A 15,001-nucleotide genomic window follows, 5' to 3' on the forward strand; every position below is an offset into this window, starting at 1 on the left:
TTAAGACAGTCATATCATTACTTTATTTGGATATTAATAGAAACGCCATTTTTTTCCATGGGATAATATCTTTAAAATAAAATGCAAAAATAGTTTATTGAATTTTACTACTGTTTTACAAAAAAAAAAAAAAAGGCCAAAATGAAAAGTGTAAGTGCCATCTAGATCCTGTTTAGTATTAGAAAAGGCTACAGTAGAGCCTCACACTCCCCAGCAAGCCTTTCTCTCTCACAAATACAGTCCACAAGGGTGCTGGTCTTATGGAAATGATTGAACAAAAAGCCCACCAAAATAATTTTTAAAAAGCAGAAAACTTATCCTCAGAAGCATTTTAATACATTTATTTTCTGGAGTTTAACCTAAATTTGACTGCGTGGCCCCTGTTTTGCAATCCCATGTAAAGAAATCCACAGTAACATGCCATCTCAAGTTCTTTATTAGTAACACCCTTAACTTTATAATTTTATATAGTTACAAATAGATATTTACTGAGGAAAAATAACAGATTCACACAAAGACTTGCTTATGACTATTATATATTTATAAGAATCTTAAGGTGCCTTACTATTTTTTAAATCACTTTTATTTCTCTATAAATACAAAATGCACCAATTTTAAGGTACAGTTTGATGAGTCTTGCCAAATATGTATAGTCATGTAATCATTACCACACTTCCATCATCCCCAAAAGTTCCGTTGCACTGTTTTGTAGTCAGTACCCTTTACCTATCTCTGGCCCTAGGGAACCACTCATCTGTCACTGTAGCTTAGACGTTTCTAAAATTTCTTTTAGATCAAGCTATGCAGTATGTTTTGTCCTAGCTTTTTTTTTTTTTAAACTTATGATGCTTTTCAGATCTATCCATGTTATTGCGTATGTTAGTTTATGCTTTTTTATTTCAGAGTATTTCATTATATGAATGTATTACAGTTTGTTTTCCAATCTCCAGCTGATAAACAGGTGGGTTATTTCCAGTTTAGGGCCATTACAAAGAAAGCTGCTCTGAATAGTCATATGTAAGTCTTTGTGTCAGTGTGTTATTTTTCTTGAGAAAATATCTAGGTGACTGTCTGGGTTCTATGTAAAAAATTTGCATTTAGCTTTGTAAGAAACTACTAAACTGTTTTCCAAAATGGTTGTTCCACTTTATGTGCTCACCAACAATGTATGACAGCTGCTATTTCTTCATGTCTTTGTCAACACTTGTTACGGTCAGTCTTGAGTTTGTCATTCTGGTGGGTATGCAGTGATATCTCATTGTGGTTTACATTTTTTTAAATTAGAGACAGGATCCCACTATGTTGCCCAGGCTGGTCTTGAACTCCTGTGCTCAATCCTCCCTGCCTCGGCTTCCCACAGTGCTGGAATTACAGGCATAAGCTACTGCACCCGGCCTAAAAAAAATTGAATAAAATATTAAACATATTTTTAAAAAAACATTTCTGCTACTTAGTATATTCTTTGATCATCTAACATAAATATGATTTGGAATATAAGGAAAACCTTAAACTATTCTGAATGTCTGATAGGGTTTTAGACAATAACTTCATGGCAGTTTGATGAGGTTTATATGTCTATTCTATAGCTAATAGATTATGAAAACATTCAGAAAGTAAAGTGAATTCCTTATTGCCTAATGGTTGTTTTGCGTCTTGTTGAATTAGTAGTCAGTCACCCAAATACCTAAGCTGCGCAAAACCTAAACCAGTTAACATTTAAAAATAATGTTTGAGATTATAGCTGGAAAGTCCTAGTAGATTGGCTCATTCTTTCTCAGAGACACATTTGCTCCCAGTAAGGTATTTTCAGAGGCCTTCATCAGCCTTGCTTCAAATAAGCTGAGCAGCGAAGCAGACACAACTTCCCCAAAATGACATCAGTGCCTATTTAATAATTAGACCACACACTGGTATAGTGTGTTATTCAATAATTACTGATTGTTTTCACATGGATGGAATTTGCATGACCCTGTCTTCCATTAGTGATGGTATTAAGATAGTCCAAGGTGGCCTCCATTTTCCTTTACTATTGTTAACTAAGTTGCTCTTTGCTTAGGAGGAGGTCCTCTGGTCCCTGTTTGATACTTGCTTCTAATGCTGCCTACTCCATTTGTGCTGATATTGCTGACATTCCACCTATTACATGTTTTATATATTGCTCCTTTCTGAATCATGTCTATGTCTGTATTGAATTGTGCTTCTTTTATTCTTGCTCTTACAATGTGTCTTGATTCTTGTTGTTTTCACTATATTTGCTGCATTTGCCATTTAGTATCATTAACATATCTTTTTCATGAATTCTACCTTTTAGAAATACGGTTCTTTTTATTCTAATTGATGCCTTTTCCTCAAATTACATTTCCTGATAGCAATATTGTCACACCTTCTGTTTGGTAGCATATACGTCTTACCAGTCTTGCCTTTTACATCCTAATCCTTATTTTCATGTATGTGAACAGGAGAGCAACTTTGGCATATTTTTACTTTTTACTTCCTTCCTTCCACTTGGCATGTTGACGCCATCTAAAATTTTGTCTCCATTTTCTAAACAGATGAATCAACAATTATGTAGTGATAATTGTCTTACTTCTTTGCTTCTGTTTTTTGCTCCCCACTTCTTCCCCTTTTGTAGATTCCCTTTTTACATTATAAGGAATAGATCCTTGAGTAATTCTTTTTTATGTGTACTATTTGATGATGTATTATTTAACTAGGTCCTATCAGAGGAGCATAAAAGTTCCATGAGGACATAAATTCTTGTCTTTTGTTGTTCCCTGCCTTGCCTAGAACAGTGCCTGGCAAGTAGTAAGTGCTACATATATATATTTTTTGAATGAATAAATTTTTTATGGAAACAATTATAAATTGTCTATCACATGTTACTACTTTCTGACACCAGGTATATCCCTCACACTTACATATGACCTTTATTGATGACCCAGGGTCATCATTATCTCTATATTGCTCTAATTCGAGTACCTCTAAATTAAATGGTTTCAATATGCCAGGTTTAAATTTTTCTTCTCTTTATATCAGACTAAAAGCGGTAGTACAGAAACTTGGGACAGGGTAGAACCCTTGGGGCATGGCATTTGCTGGCACCAGAGGTATTCCAAGAAGCAGTGCCTAGAAGATATTAACAAAAGACCATCAGATCCACAGAGGAAGAAAAGGAGACAACATGAATTTCGGAGGGAGAAACTATCCTCAGATCAGGGAAGGACCACTTTCAGGGAAATGAAGTGCACACCACACAGGTGGGAGGAGGGAACTGGTATATATATGTCTCACAGACTCAGTGTTATGTACATGTTGACCAAAGTTGGAGAAAATCTGTGACTATTCATGAGGGAAATCAGGCACTTGCATAGTGGATGGTAAACATATGTAACGTACATCCCATGTTCACTCTATGTTGGCATTTTAGTATTAAAGTAAAGTGGGACTTGGCTCTTCGTGCCCTATAATTCACCTTTTTTGACATAAAGACAATTTGTGTGCAGCCTTCAGCTGACTGAAACTGGCTGTCTATCAATAAACAATGTTTATAAAACAGGTCCTCTTCCAATTTGAGTTATGGCAGGACCACAAGGCAGGGGGAAGGGGTTGTCAGCTGGCATCCAGCAGTCTGTCAGGGTTGGTTGGGAAAATTTCCAGCTATAGTTGTTTCAGCAATGCTTCTCAGGAGCTGGTTTCTGCTTGATTACAGGAAAACTTATGGCATAACATTGGGACCAACCCCTCATCCTACTAGCCATGAGATTTTTTTCTTTTTTGTCATTTTCTCATGTTAGCCACAGGGTTTCCATCTTGTCTGTCTGTTGGGGTATATTTTAACAGAGATATGACTTAATAGCCTGGCAGATGTCGGTGCAGCAAAGCTGGGAAGAGGGAAAATTTAGGTTTGTAACTCATAACAATCCAGTTAAAACGAATTCAAAGTTGGAGAAGCCAAGACAGAAGACATTATTACACCAATGAGAAGGCACCTGCAACAGCTTTCTATCAGGTGTGAATGAGAAAGAAGCAGGTAATTAGCTTCGTTCCCTCCCTGAACAGTGATCATTTTTCTTCCATCTCTAACCCCAACTCTGCCCATTCTTACTGTTGAGCTATCATTTGCACTATTAATAAATATGTTTTATCAGTTATCTATTCATTCATAAAATACCACCCCAAAGTATTTTTTCTTATAGTATAGTGTCTCAAAGTATAATGTCTTAACACACAACTTTATTTTCTTATTGTTCTGTCAGTTTGGGTTAACAGTTTGTGCTGGGCTCAGCTGAATGGTTTTCCACTGTTCTACCCAGGAATCTTTTTTGTGGCTTCAGTCATCAGTAACCTTACCAGTGCTGGAGAGTATAACATACCCTCACACTTACATGTCTGGGCCCTTTATGCTGGCTGTAGGTTGAGTCCCTCTCATCCGACATGGTTTCTCACCTGGGCTTCTTTACATGGTATTAGGAATGTTCCAGAAAGACAAAAGTTGGAAGCTGCAAGGTATCTTGTGGCCTACACTCCAGAACTTCATACCGTCACTTCCACCACATTCTGCTAGGTTAGCCTAGATACAAAAGGGTGGAGAAATACAAAATGTTATGGCTTCATTTTTCATACCACAACTGTCTCTGAGAGCCTACCTCTGAACATTACCTTCAAACTTGAAATTTTCAATATTGCAATTTATGGGTTTGCATAACTGTCTCTTCTTATGGAATTGAACTCTTTGAGGGAAGGAATTAGTTTATCTGTATCTACAGTATATAGCAGAGGACTTGCTATGAGTAAGATCTCAATAAATGAATGGTGTGCCAGCTGGTTGATATGTACATACATATACATGAATGAATATCCTGTTTTACATGGCTAAATTCTGTGTGATTATAAGATTAACAGAAATGGTACTTTGCAAAAACTCCAAAGTAAACTGGAAGTATGTCTATTCCATTTTAAAATAGTAAGGGTTTTTGTGTATCTGTCAGTCAATAACCATAAATTGCTGTGTTCCTAGAACATACAAATTCATCTGCATAATAGAGACTTAGTAATGTTTCCTGATTCAGTTCCCAGATCAAATAACCAGAAATGATTGTCTCTTTTCTCCACCATCATTGTCAAACATTTTGGACATTTTGTAGTCCAAGTTACGTTTTGTCTTTGGCATGTATTTAAGGTCAGATTCATTACCATTTGTGCCAAAATAACAAGGTCTTAAAAGTGGTTGCAAATATAGACTCTAATTACTTTGTAACTACGGTTCTTAAACCTTATGTCAGATTTCCTGAGAGCCTTCTGCCAGAATTGGAGTTAACAATGAATGCAACTATATTGCCTGATGGTAAAAATAGCCTACTAGTTCTGCCCCAGTGTAACCTTACCCTATCTGAATGGGAATGGTCTGAGGGGGAGGTACTTGCTGGACTAGGATTGTTGCCTAGAGTCTAGACAAGCAGGATAGTCAAACCTAATGTCCCTTCCAAAGGTAGAAAAGTTTCAGTATGAATGAACAGAAGGAAAAACAGTAGCTGAGGGTAAAGAAATGAACAAATGGGTTATATGACAGAAATCCAATATTATATTACCTTAAAAGAGGCTCAAAGCAAGAGATGACATTGTCTTTTAACTTAATTATACCAAATGCCTGAAAGAGTGAACCTGTATATTTTCTGAGACTACTCCTGCTTTGGAAGCCTGCAAACCTGAGTGGCCTCACTCTGGGAGTATATTCATACAACATGATGAACTGGACACATTACAGTATTAATGACTAAATGAATTCTAGTAATGTCCCAGTATCTTGTAAGTTATATATCCTTTGGATGTAACAGATCCCGTTAGAAGACTGGGAGTTGACTGTGATATTGTGAAATATATATTTGGTCTTTGTCCCCTTTTCCTGGCATAAATGATGTCTTTTTATATGCTAATGAGTTGACTGACAGCTGGCAACCCCTCGGGAGCTTCAGGATGGGGCCTGGTCACCAGAAAGACCAAGGCATGACTGGAGGGTTGGGACTTTTGTCTCCATCCCCCAATCTCTGGGGAGGGAAGGAGGGCTGAAGGTAAATTAGTCACCAGTAGTTTAATCAATTATGCCTGTGTAATGAAGCCTGCATAAAAACTCAAAAGGACAGTGTTTCCAGAGCTTCCAGATAGCTAAAGATGAGGCAGGTTCTGGAGGGCAGCACACCCAGAGAGGGCATGGAAGCCCCTTCCCCATACCTCTTCATTTGTATTGTTTATCATAAACTGGCATGTTGAAAAAATATTTTGAATAATCTAAAAGGCCTACTACCTAATAGCACTAAAATGACCATTTGATATTTCATAGAATTCTAAAATCCTATGTCCTAGTTCTTACAAAAGTAATTCACTGAATTTCACCAAGATCCTATGATACCCACTTGCCTCCATTGCTGTACACTGTTGCCGAATGCTGTTAAGCAGCTATCATATTTTTCTTCTCGTAATTTGGAAAGTGCTATAAATTTGCCAGAATTCTTCCAAACCCTTCAGGCATTATAAATTTTACATTTATATAAATTATTTTGTCCACCAGACACTTTTATGTAACTGTGGTCTGCAAGTTAGTAAAAGTAAATTTCATTAAGAGACCAAAAGGACACATGTATATGCGAAGTTAATATTTGCTCAGACAAGTAATCCTTCATGAATGCACAATGCACATTTTTTATGAATTACATCAAAGAATCACAAATGAATAACAACTCATCATAGAAGGACATTTGGTGAATATTTTAGGTAAATATTTTTAAAAACCTTTATCTTGTAGAACTACAAGAAAAGTAGCTATGCATATGAAATCAAGTCTTAATACCATAAAGTCTTATCAAACATAATGCAGAATTAAAATTGAACAAAGATAAAGCAAGCTTTCCTGACTATGGAAAGAAAATATATAGAGACAGAAAAGAAATTGAATTTTAGATCTTTGTTTAAAGATAAAAATGAATTATTGTAAAATAGACCTGTATTCATAACTTAGACTCTATTTCAGTTTTGTACACTGCAAGCAATCATAGGACTGAAGGGAAATTTATTATAAAGTCACCTGGGATATTACTTCATAAACATAGAAAGCAACATTAGAAATTGAAATGGGAATAATGAAAATTTCATTTTAAAAGAGTGTAAATGGGAGGCAAAGAAGGAACTGTTGAGATACGTAAAAGAAAGTCATTACTTCTTTTGAATTCCTATAAATACTGAAAACTGTTTTCCATTAACAGAATAGTGGTGCTACAATAAATGTATTTCCCCTTTGTATGTAGGGACCAAAACTATTCTAAAAATGCTTTTTGTGATAATATGCCAGATGAGGAGTTTGCCATCTGCCACCCAGGAGTGTGGCCTAGGAGTCAGACATCCCCAAACCAGAGGTAAATGTGCAAGCTGATCATAGAGCTGTCTGGTTGGGAGAATTTAGTGTCATTATTGACACTCTTGGTAAAGTACAAAGTCAGTGGCATCCCTTGTACAAAGAAGAAAATCCTACAAAGAGTTAACCACTGCAGATGATTCAGTATCTAAATCTAGGTGCATTCCACTATAATTAGGGTGTATTTGTTCATTAGTAGCTGAACATTTTGCAGACTATAAAAATTTAAATGTTCCTGAGGCTCATTATGGCACCTTGTGCATCACAGATTACGCAGTTGCTCTGTATCTTTATGTGCCTCTTATATCTTAATTTAGGTCTTAGTGTGACTATGTATATCACTTCATGAAATTATAAACGATAACAAATGATTATAGAGGAATTGTTATATGCCCTTATAGAAAATAGAATAGAAAAAATGCATATTTTAGTCCTCCCAATATATTCTTATTCCATAGCCTAAGTACCAAGTCAGGGGATTTATTTCATTAATCTTAAATGGGAAAGAAAATAATTCCCAGGAACAAAATGGCAGAAATCTATCTACTCAGGGATTAAAGAGTATAACTTTTATCAAGATAAAATGAATAGTATTTCAAAGAAACCAAAAGAACACTCAACACTGTGGAAAACAAAGAACTAGGGCTTTGGAGCAAGATAGATTCCATACTCAGTCACCAGCTATGTGATGTTGGGCAAGTTATTTAATCTCTGAGCCTGTTTCTGTAACCATATACAAAGACATGTATGCCTCTGAGTGTGATTGTTAGGATTAGGGATAATAGGTTAAGTTCCTAGCATTGTGCCTAACACATAATAGGTGTCAATCAATGGTTGCCAATATTCTTACAGGATTGGGAAATGTGATTTCTTGGTTGTAACCCACAGTTATTCAGCGAAGGCAAGCCAGAGGATACATGCATTGTTATAGTAGAGCTCCTGGGTAGTGGAACTCTTCTAACTTACCCTCTGAGTGTGACTTGCATTCATTAGCTGCTGACACCCACTGTTGTACTGGCAACATGGAAAACTCTTTGCCAGGGCCATCTACCACCTCTGTGAGGCTAGATTCATCTGGCTACTTACAGGAAGACAATGCCTTTAACCTGGAGTGTACAGAATGTTAGAGTTGAAAGGGTCATATGCTGGCCACCAGCTGGTGCACCATGGACCCCTGGTTCCTCCAAATTACTGCAAGTGTTCCAAGTGTCTATCCAGCATCATCTGATACAGAATAATGTCTGTATATGTCTATCTATATGCACTATTCTTTTATTGGCATGATTAGTAGAGTGTAAATTCACTTCAAAACATTGTCAAATTCTTAGTAGCTTTTCGTCATGTTGTATTTTTGCTGTCAGCCATTATAAAACATGACATCTGGGTTGATGTGTGGTGCAAAGGATCATAAAATTCTTTGACATTATTCAGCAGCCCTCATGCTCAGAAAATCAAGAACTGGTGCTCTCATTTCCAAGGTCCAGGAAAATGTGGAACATATAAGCTTATATAGCTTTAAGAAAAAACTGAGTGAAAACTGTACTAATCCCTAGTCCAGAACTTCCAACAATGCAAATGTTTGCATCATTGCTTATGGAAAAAATCTGTGGAAGTATGTAGTGTACAGATTAGTATGCATGAAGTTGAGTATTGAAAGAGCATGGGTTATATGAAAGACATTTAAAAGGGTATCTGGCACATATAAAGCACTCAATAAATGATAGCCATTATCATGATGGCTATTCAGTAAGGAGTGGTTTTGTCACTTTTTTCTGTCTGTTGCTCAGGTAACTTATTGCATCCAAGTATAACATTTTAAGTTATGTTTTTTGTCACTCAGTCAAGTACTTCTATTTTCACTTCATAGTCTCAGAATGGGAGTGGGTGTATATTTTTTAAATCTCTCTTCCAGAAGTCTTTTAGGAGTAGAGGCTATCGCCATCAATACTAAGGCTAACTTCTGAGCCAGGTCCTTGTAGTGCATTTTATTGTAGCCTCAGACAGCTAGTGGCCTTTAATTTGTTTAAGACAAAGCTCAGTTTTGTTATTAAATTGCCCAGTAAAATTTGATATGTTTCTGTGAACTGAAGAGATGAAAACATTTACTTAAATGTTTTTAATCTGTACCCCCACCAAGTTCCTCTAGACTAGAATCTTAAGAGGTTTAACAATAGATCAATATTTATTTAAAATTTGTGCCTGGAGATTTGATATCTCATTTCACAATGTGGCCCACAGGTGATAGGGAGCGGACAACACTGACTGAGAGAGATTTATATCTGAATATACAAATTTAGCACCTATTTCATAAACTATAAACCATCCAGATTAATCACAATAATCAAATGCAAAGAAAGGTCCCCTTGGGTTTTTGGGGTAAATTTAAGACAAGCTTTATCACTGTGTGTTTGGTTCCGAGTTATCTTCAACATTCATATTTAGTATGAGTTCCCTTGCTTTATCTAGGAATATGATTTCTAAGCTAAAGAAAAGAATATGTGGAATTTGCACTTGTACATGTCCAACCAGAATTCTCTTATAGGGAAGTCGCCCAAGGAAATGAGATAAAAGATCCAAAAGCGGCAAGCACTTCTCTGTGCTGAGCATGGCCATTTTAAGGAAAGCCAGATGACTAACAGTGTTTTCCATAATTGATTCCCATTCAGTCAGCTGTATCAGGCAACAACTTGGTTGTTTCGTGTTCCAGCCATCAGGCAGCAACCTCATTGAAGGGAATCACCACAGGCCTCTGTTTCTCCAGAGAGAGAAACCTTCCTCCACTATAGTAAATGGACTCAGTGGTTGAGGCATCCAAGCCACCAGTGGGATCTTCCTCTGCTATTGAGAAGAAATAACCTGGTATAGAATAAATACATCAGGGCCTAGCCCTATACAAATTTTTTATAAGTTACATCTGCATTGTTGCCCCCACCCAGTGCTCTGTCATACCCTTCAGAATTCACCCAGTGCCCAAATTGACTATTCCTTAAAAGCCTACTTCATGCCTCACCCAAGCCTGCTCTGCTCAACCAGTTTTCCCTTATTATTTCCCACTGTCAGAACATATCAGCCCTGTCCTCCTAATCCCTTAAGACTTTGATGTCTATTCGATTATCTATTCAAATAATTTATGCTAAAATATGAGTAAGTGGTATATTTATGCTAAAATATGAGTACTCCCCACAAGTAACATATTTGCATTTTAACAGTGGCTTTAAGTAAATGAGAGGACTCAAATATTATGTATTCTGAGTGTCCTGACAGGTAGCAGGAGAGAAGCTTCAAGAATAAGCAGTCATTTGCTCTCACAATAAATATCTGCAGGGCATTGAACCAACCCTGAACAAAAAAGCACAAATTATGCTCTCACTCTACATCAGTTGATAGCTGCATTCAAAGAGGCGGGACTTCTGTTTTCTTCCTCCCAGAAGTCTGTGGCACTGGAACAATTCTTCAAAGAAAGAGAACAGACACATTTTAATAATGGTACTAATTCCACAGTTTTACAGCTGCAGGCTTCCTTTGGGGCCTCTTTTAGAAATAAGTGCCCCATCAGTAATGGGCACAGAAGTTACCAGAGAGAGGTATGAAGTGTGGTAAAGAAGGTTGCAAAGGGAAGAGAAGAGATGAGGAACAGTATGATGAATGGAAAACAGAGTGAAATCAGCAGTGCACTGAAAATGAGAAATGTAGGGAGATTTCATATATATGTATTTTGTTCAAAAGAAATAATAAGGTAGATTCTGAAATGGAAATAAGCAACCTCTGACATGCAGAAGAAGCTGGGTAGCCATTTATTTTTTGGTCAATCTCTGATCCCATTACTTACAGCTAAATAGTGGCTATGGTATTGCCTTGTTTTTGTTTTTGTTTTTTATAAAAGCGCTCAACATACCACCTCTGTTGCCAAAGACACCCCACCTGGCCCAACCTCAGTTTCCTGGTATGCTCTAAGAGACAGCTTATGGTTCCACTTCTGTGACTGTGTGCAAAATTTTGCAAGAAACAGGCAGTCCTACTCTCCTTCATCAGGACACTCATATATTGTTTCAAAGCAGTTGGTGACATTTGGCTGCTTATTAGAAAACAGATTTTTATATGTGTATATATAGGCTGTTTGTTTTGTTGTTTTTTAGGGGACAGGGAGGGAGTTTGAAGTGTCACCTCCTTTCCTAAAGGTCATCCATTTTGCCTCTTACTTAAAATTCAGAAGTTATAGCCATTGGCCATGGGTTAAGGTGTGTGTCATTTGATTACATTCTGAAAGAGAATTATTAGCTATATTGAGAAGCATTATAGTAAGTGGCTAAAATTACAGACTCTGGAGCTGTGTTGCTGGGATTCAATGTCTGCTTTCCTCCACTTACTAGCTTTGTGACCTTGGGCAAGTTGATTAACTTCCTGGGCTTCGGTTTTATCATCTATAGGAATGGAGATCATAAGTACAGTAATTTCTGAGTGACTTAACATATGAAAAGTGCTTCAAATAGTACCCGGCATACAGTAAAATACTATTTACGTTGGTTTTAGGAGAACTAAACTGACTGTCTTTTATATTCATATGATGAGAAAATTATCAAATAGTTGAATCTAATCAGAAACCGGAAGGAGGCAGATTTCCTGATGCATTGTTTCTGAGGCTAAATTCAAGTCTTCCTATGATGAACTTACAGTTTTATATCTGTATGTGACTAACATTTATTGACACTGACTACTTTCTGTTTAAGTGGTTTACATATTTAATTCTCACAAAAACCTCATGTTGTAGGTACAATTATTATCCCCATTTCACAAATGAGAAAACTAAAGCTAAGAGTAAGTAAATTTCCAAACCTCCAAGAGCTAATAAGCGATATAATACTAAAAAGTTGATGCTTTTACCATGTATAAAAATGGATTGAAGACTTAACATAAGACCTGAAACTATAAAACTACTTCAGAAAACATAGGAGAAATGCTTCAGGACACTGGTCTAGGCAAAGGTTTTATAGCTAACATGACTTCAAAAGCACAGGCAACTAAAACAAAAATAGACAAATGGGACTATATTAAATTAAAAAGCTTCTGCACAGCAAAGGAAACAATCAGCATAGTGAAGAGACAACCTGTAGAATGGGAGAAAATATTTGCAAACTGTTCATCTGACAAGGGACTAAAATCTAGAATATCCAAGAAATTCAAACAGCTCAACACTAATCATTAGGGAAATGCAAATCAAAACCACAGTGAGATATCATATCACCCCAGTTAGAATGGCTATCATCAAAAGACAACACCAGATGCAGCATCTCATGCCTGCAATTCCAGCACTTCGGGAGGCCAAGGCAGGAGAATCACATGAATGTGGGAGATGGAGGCTGCAGTGAGCCGACATCGTGCCACTGCACTCCAGCCCGGGCGACAGAGCAAGATTCCATCTCAAAAAAAAAAAAAAAAAAAGACAAAAGACAAATATCAAATGCTGGCAAGGATGCAGAGAAAAGAAGCTCTTATACACTGTTGCTGGGAATGTCAATTAATATACATATTATGGAAAACAGTGGGGAAGTTTCTTAAAAAAAACTAAGAGTAGAACATATGATCCAGCAGATTTGTCCAAAGGAAAGAAACTCAGTATATCAAAGGGATATGTATATTTATTAAAGCATTCTTCACAATAGCAAAGATAAGGAATCAACCTAAATGCCCATCAACAAAGAAAATGTGGTGTGTATACATACACGATGGAATACTGTTTACCTGTTTAAAAAGAATGAAATCCTGTCATTTGCAGCAACATGGATAAGCCTGGAGTACATCATGTTAAGCAAAATAAGTCAGGCATAGAAAGATAAATACTGCATGTTGTCACTCATGTGGGAGCTAAAAAAAAATCAAGCTTGTGGAGGAAGAGAGTAGAATTGTAAGGTACAGGAACTGGGAAGGGTAGAGAGGTGGGGAGGATGGAAAGAGATTGGGTTAGTAGATACCAAAATTATAGCTAGATAGAAAGAGTTCTGGTGTTCTGCAGCAGTGTAGAATGAATAAGGTTAATTTATTCTATATTCTCAAGAAGCCAGAAGGGAAGATTTCACTGTTCGTGACACAAATGATAAATGTTTGAGATTATAGATATGCTAATTACCCTGATTTGATCATTACATATTTTTTTACACATATCAAAATATCACTGTCCCATAAATATGTACAATTATTATATGTCAACTAAGAATAATAGGGGAAAGAAGTAACAGAACCATATACTCGCAATTGTCAACAACAAAAAAAAAGTAAATAAATCTGCCAAGCAGTACACTTGGCCTGCATGGAGGAAATTATTAACATTTTCTGAAGGACATCAAATGATATTAGAATAAATGTCAGAACAAGAACTGTACAATTAGTCAGGTTTGTAAACAAATATATACATGTGGTACAAAGTTTATATAATAAGAATGTATCTAAATTTATATCAATAAGTCAAATGGAATTGGCAAAGTCTGATGGGAAACGTTCGGTCACATTTTTTGTGTTTAAATTTTTAAAGAACATGTATCTGTGTATAAGTGATATAAAAATTAGAAAATAATGTAATTCATATATTTTTAAAAGTTGGTGCATTTAACTACTGCAGTGTGCCCCAAATATGCTTGCAGCTAACTACCTAAATACATTTTGTATAAGATAATTCTCCCCTTTTTGTCAGAATATAGTAGAGCAAATGAAGTATGCTTCATTTATTCCTCACTCCCTGGGTTGTTGGTTTTATACCATGTTTCAGCCAGAATCAGGAAACTCCAGGGCCTTAAAGAGGTTTTCTCCTCATAAGTGCTAGTAGTTATTTGTGGCTCAGTATTATCCAGACCCAGTGGGAATAGTTTTTATTTAAAAAAAAAAAAAAAAAAAAAAAGCAAATATTTCTCTAACTCGTTTTTTACATGAGGAATAAATCCCGACTTTGTAGAATCATAGTAGCGAGTAAACAATGCTTGGGGCAAAATAGCATTGCAAAGGAGAACACTGGCTCAGCCTCATGGTGATTCCTGGCTTACTGTAGGGCATGCTCTAAGAGTGAACGTAGCCACAGAACAAGATGTGCACCATTGTGCTTTCTAGACAGTGAAGAAAATTTACTCATCTCCATTGCCTGCTGGCCTTGGCGTTCCTGTAAATGCTCTCTGTTCTTATTTAATCCTTAATTAGCCTGTCTTATATTATGTATGAGTTGGAGGACACCTCTGGTACACACTCAGAAGTTTGAATCTTCAAATAAGATTACTAGGCACACATAAGTGGAACATTTCCATCTCCTTTTAGCAGTGAGCAGCATTTGCTGTTATATCCTTCTGCCTGTGGTGAGATATGGCTATCTCTGATACCTCGGGTGAATGACAACACCAGCCTATTATGAGATTTCTCACCTCTGAATTCCTGTAGGATTTGCAGTCTGTAACACACAGGTTCACACTGATTGTTCTCTGGCAGTTTTATGTGTGAAGAGGCTGGGAGTACTAGTGTGTCTCCCAAAGTGTGACTCAGTACTGGACAATAGTAGGCTTAATAAAGAAGAGAATAGAGAGGAAAGGAGGAAGAAAGGTGTGTGATTGCCTTATCTCC

At 36.6% G+C, this 15,001-nt stretch overlaps 1 protein-coding gene and 1 long non-coding RNA gene across 14 annotated transcripts in view; one reads left to right on the plus strand and one right to left on the minus strand.

The window, feature by feature from the left end:
* FER (FER tyrosine kinase) overlaps positions 1 to 15,001 on the plus strand; it is a 439,449-nt gene that overhangs the window by 405,406 nt on the left and 19,042 nt on the right. The window lies entirely within an intron of this gene.
* The window catches only part of LOC123574126 (uncharacterized), a 26,497-nt gene continuing 11,496 nt past the window's right edge, over positions 1 to 15,001 (minus strand). Inside the window, exons 3-5 of one of the 3 annotated variants that reach the window (XR_006699040.3) lie at positions 10,776 to 10,856; positions 4,447 to 4,570; positions 1 to 1,395 (exon numbers count right to left, since the gene is read on the minus strand). This is a non-coding gene — a long non-coding RNA (uncharacterized lncRNA). Of the gene's footprint in view, positions 1,396 to 4,385; positions 4,571 to 10,775; positions 10,857 to 15,001 lie in introns of all 3 variants that reach the window. The other 2 variants (XR_010587132.2, XR_012413999.1) reach the window with 2 other exon arrangements.

The sequence above is a fragment of the Macaca fascicularis genome, chromosome 6, assembly GCF_037993035.2.
Source record: "Macaca fascicularis isolate 582-1 chromosome 6, T2T-MFA8v1.1".
Classification (NCBI taxonomy): domain Eukaryota; kingdom Metazoa; phylum Chordata; class Mammalia; order Primates; family Cercopithecidae; genus Macaca; species Macaca fascicularis.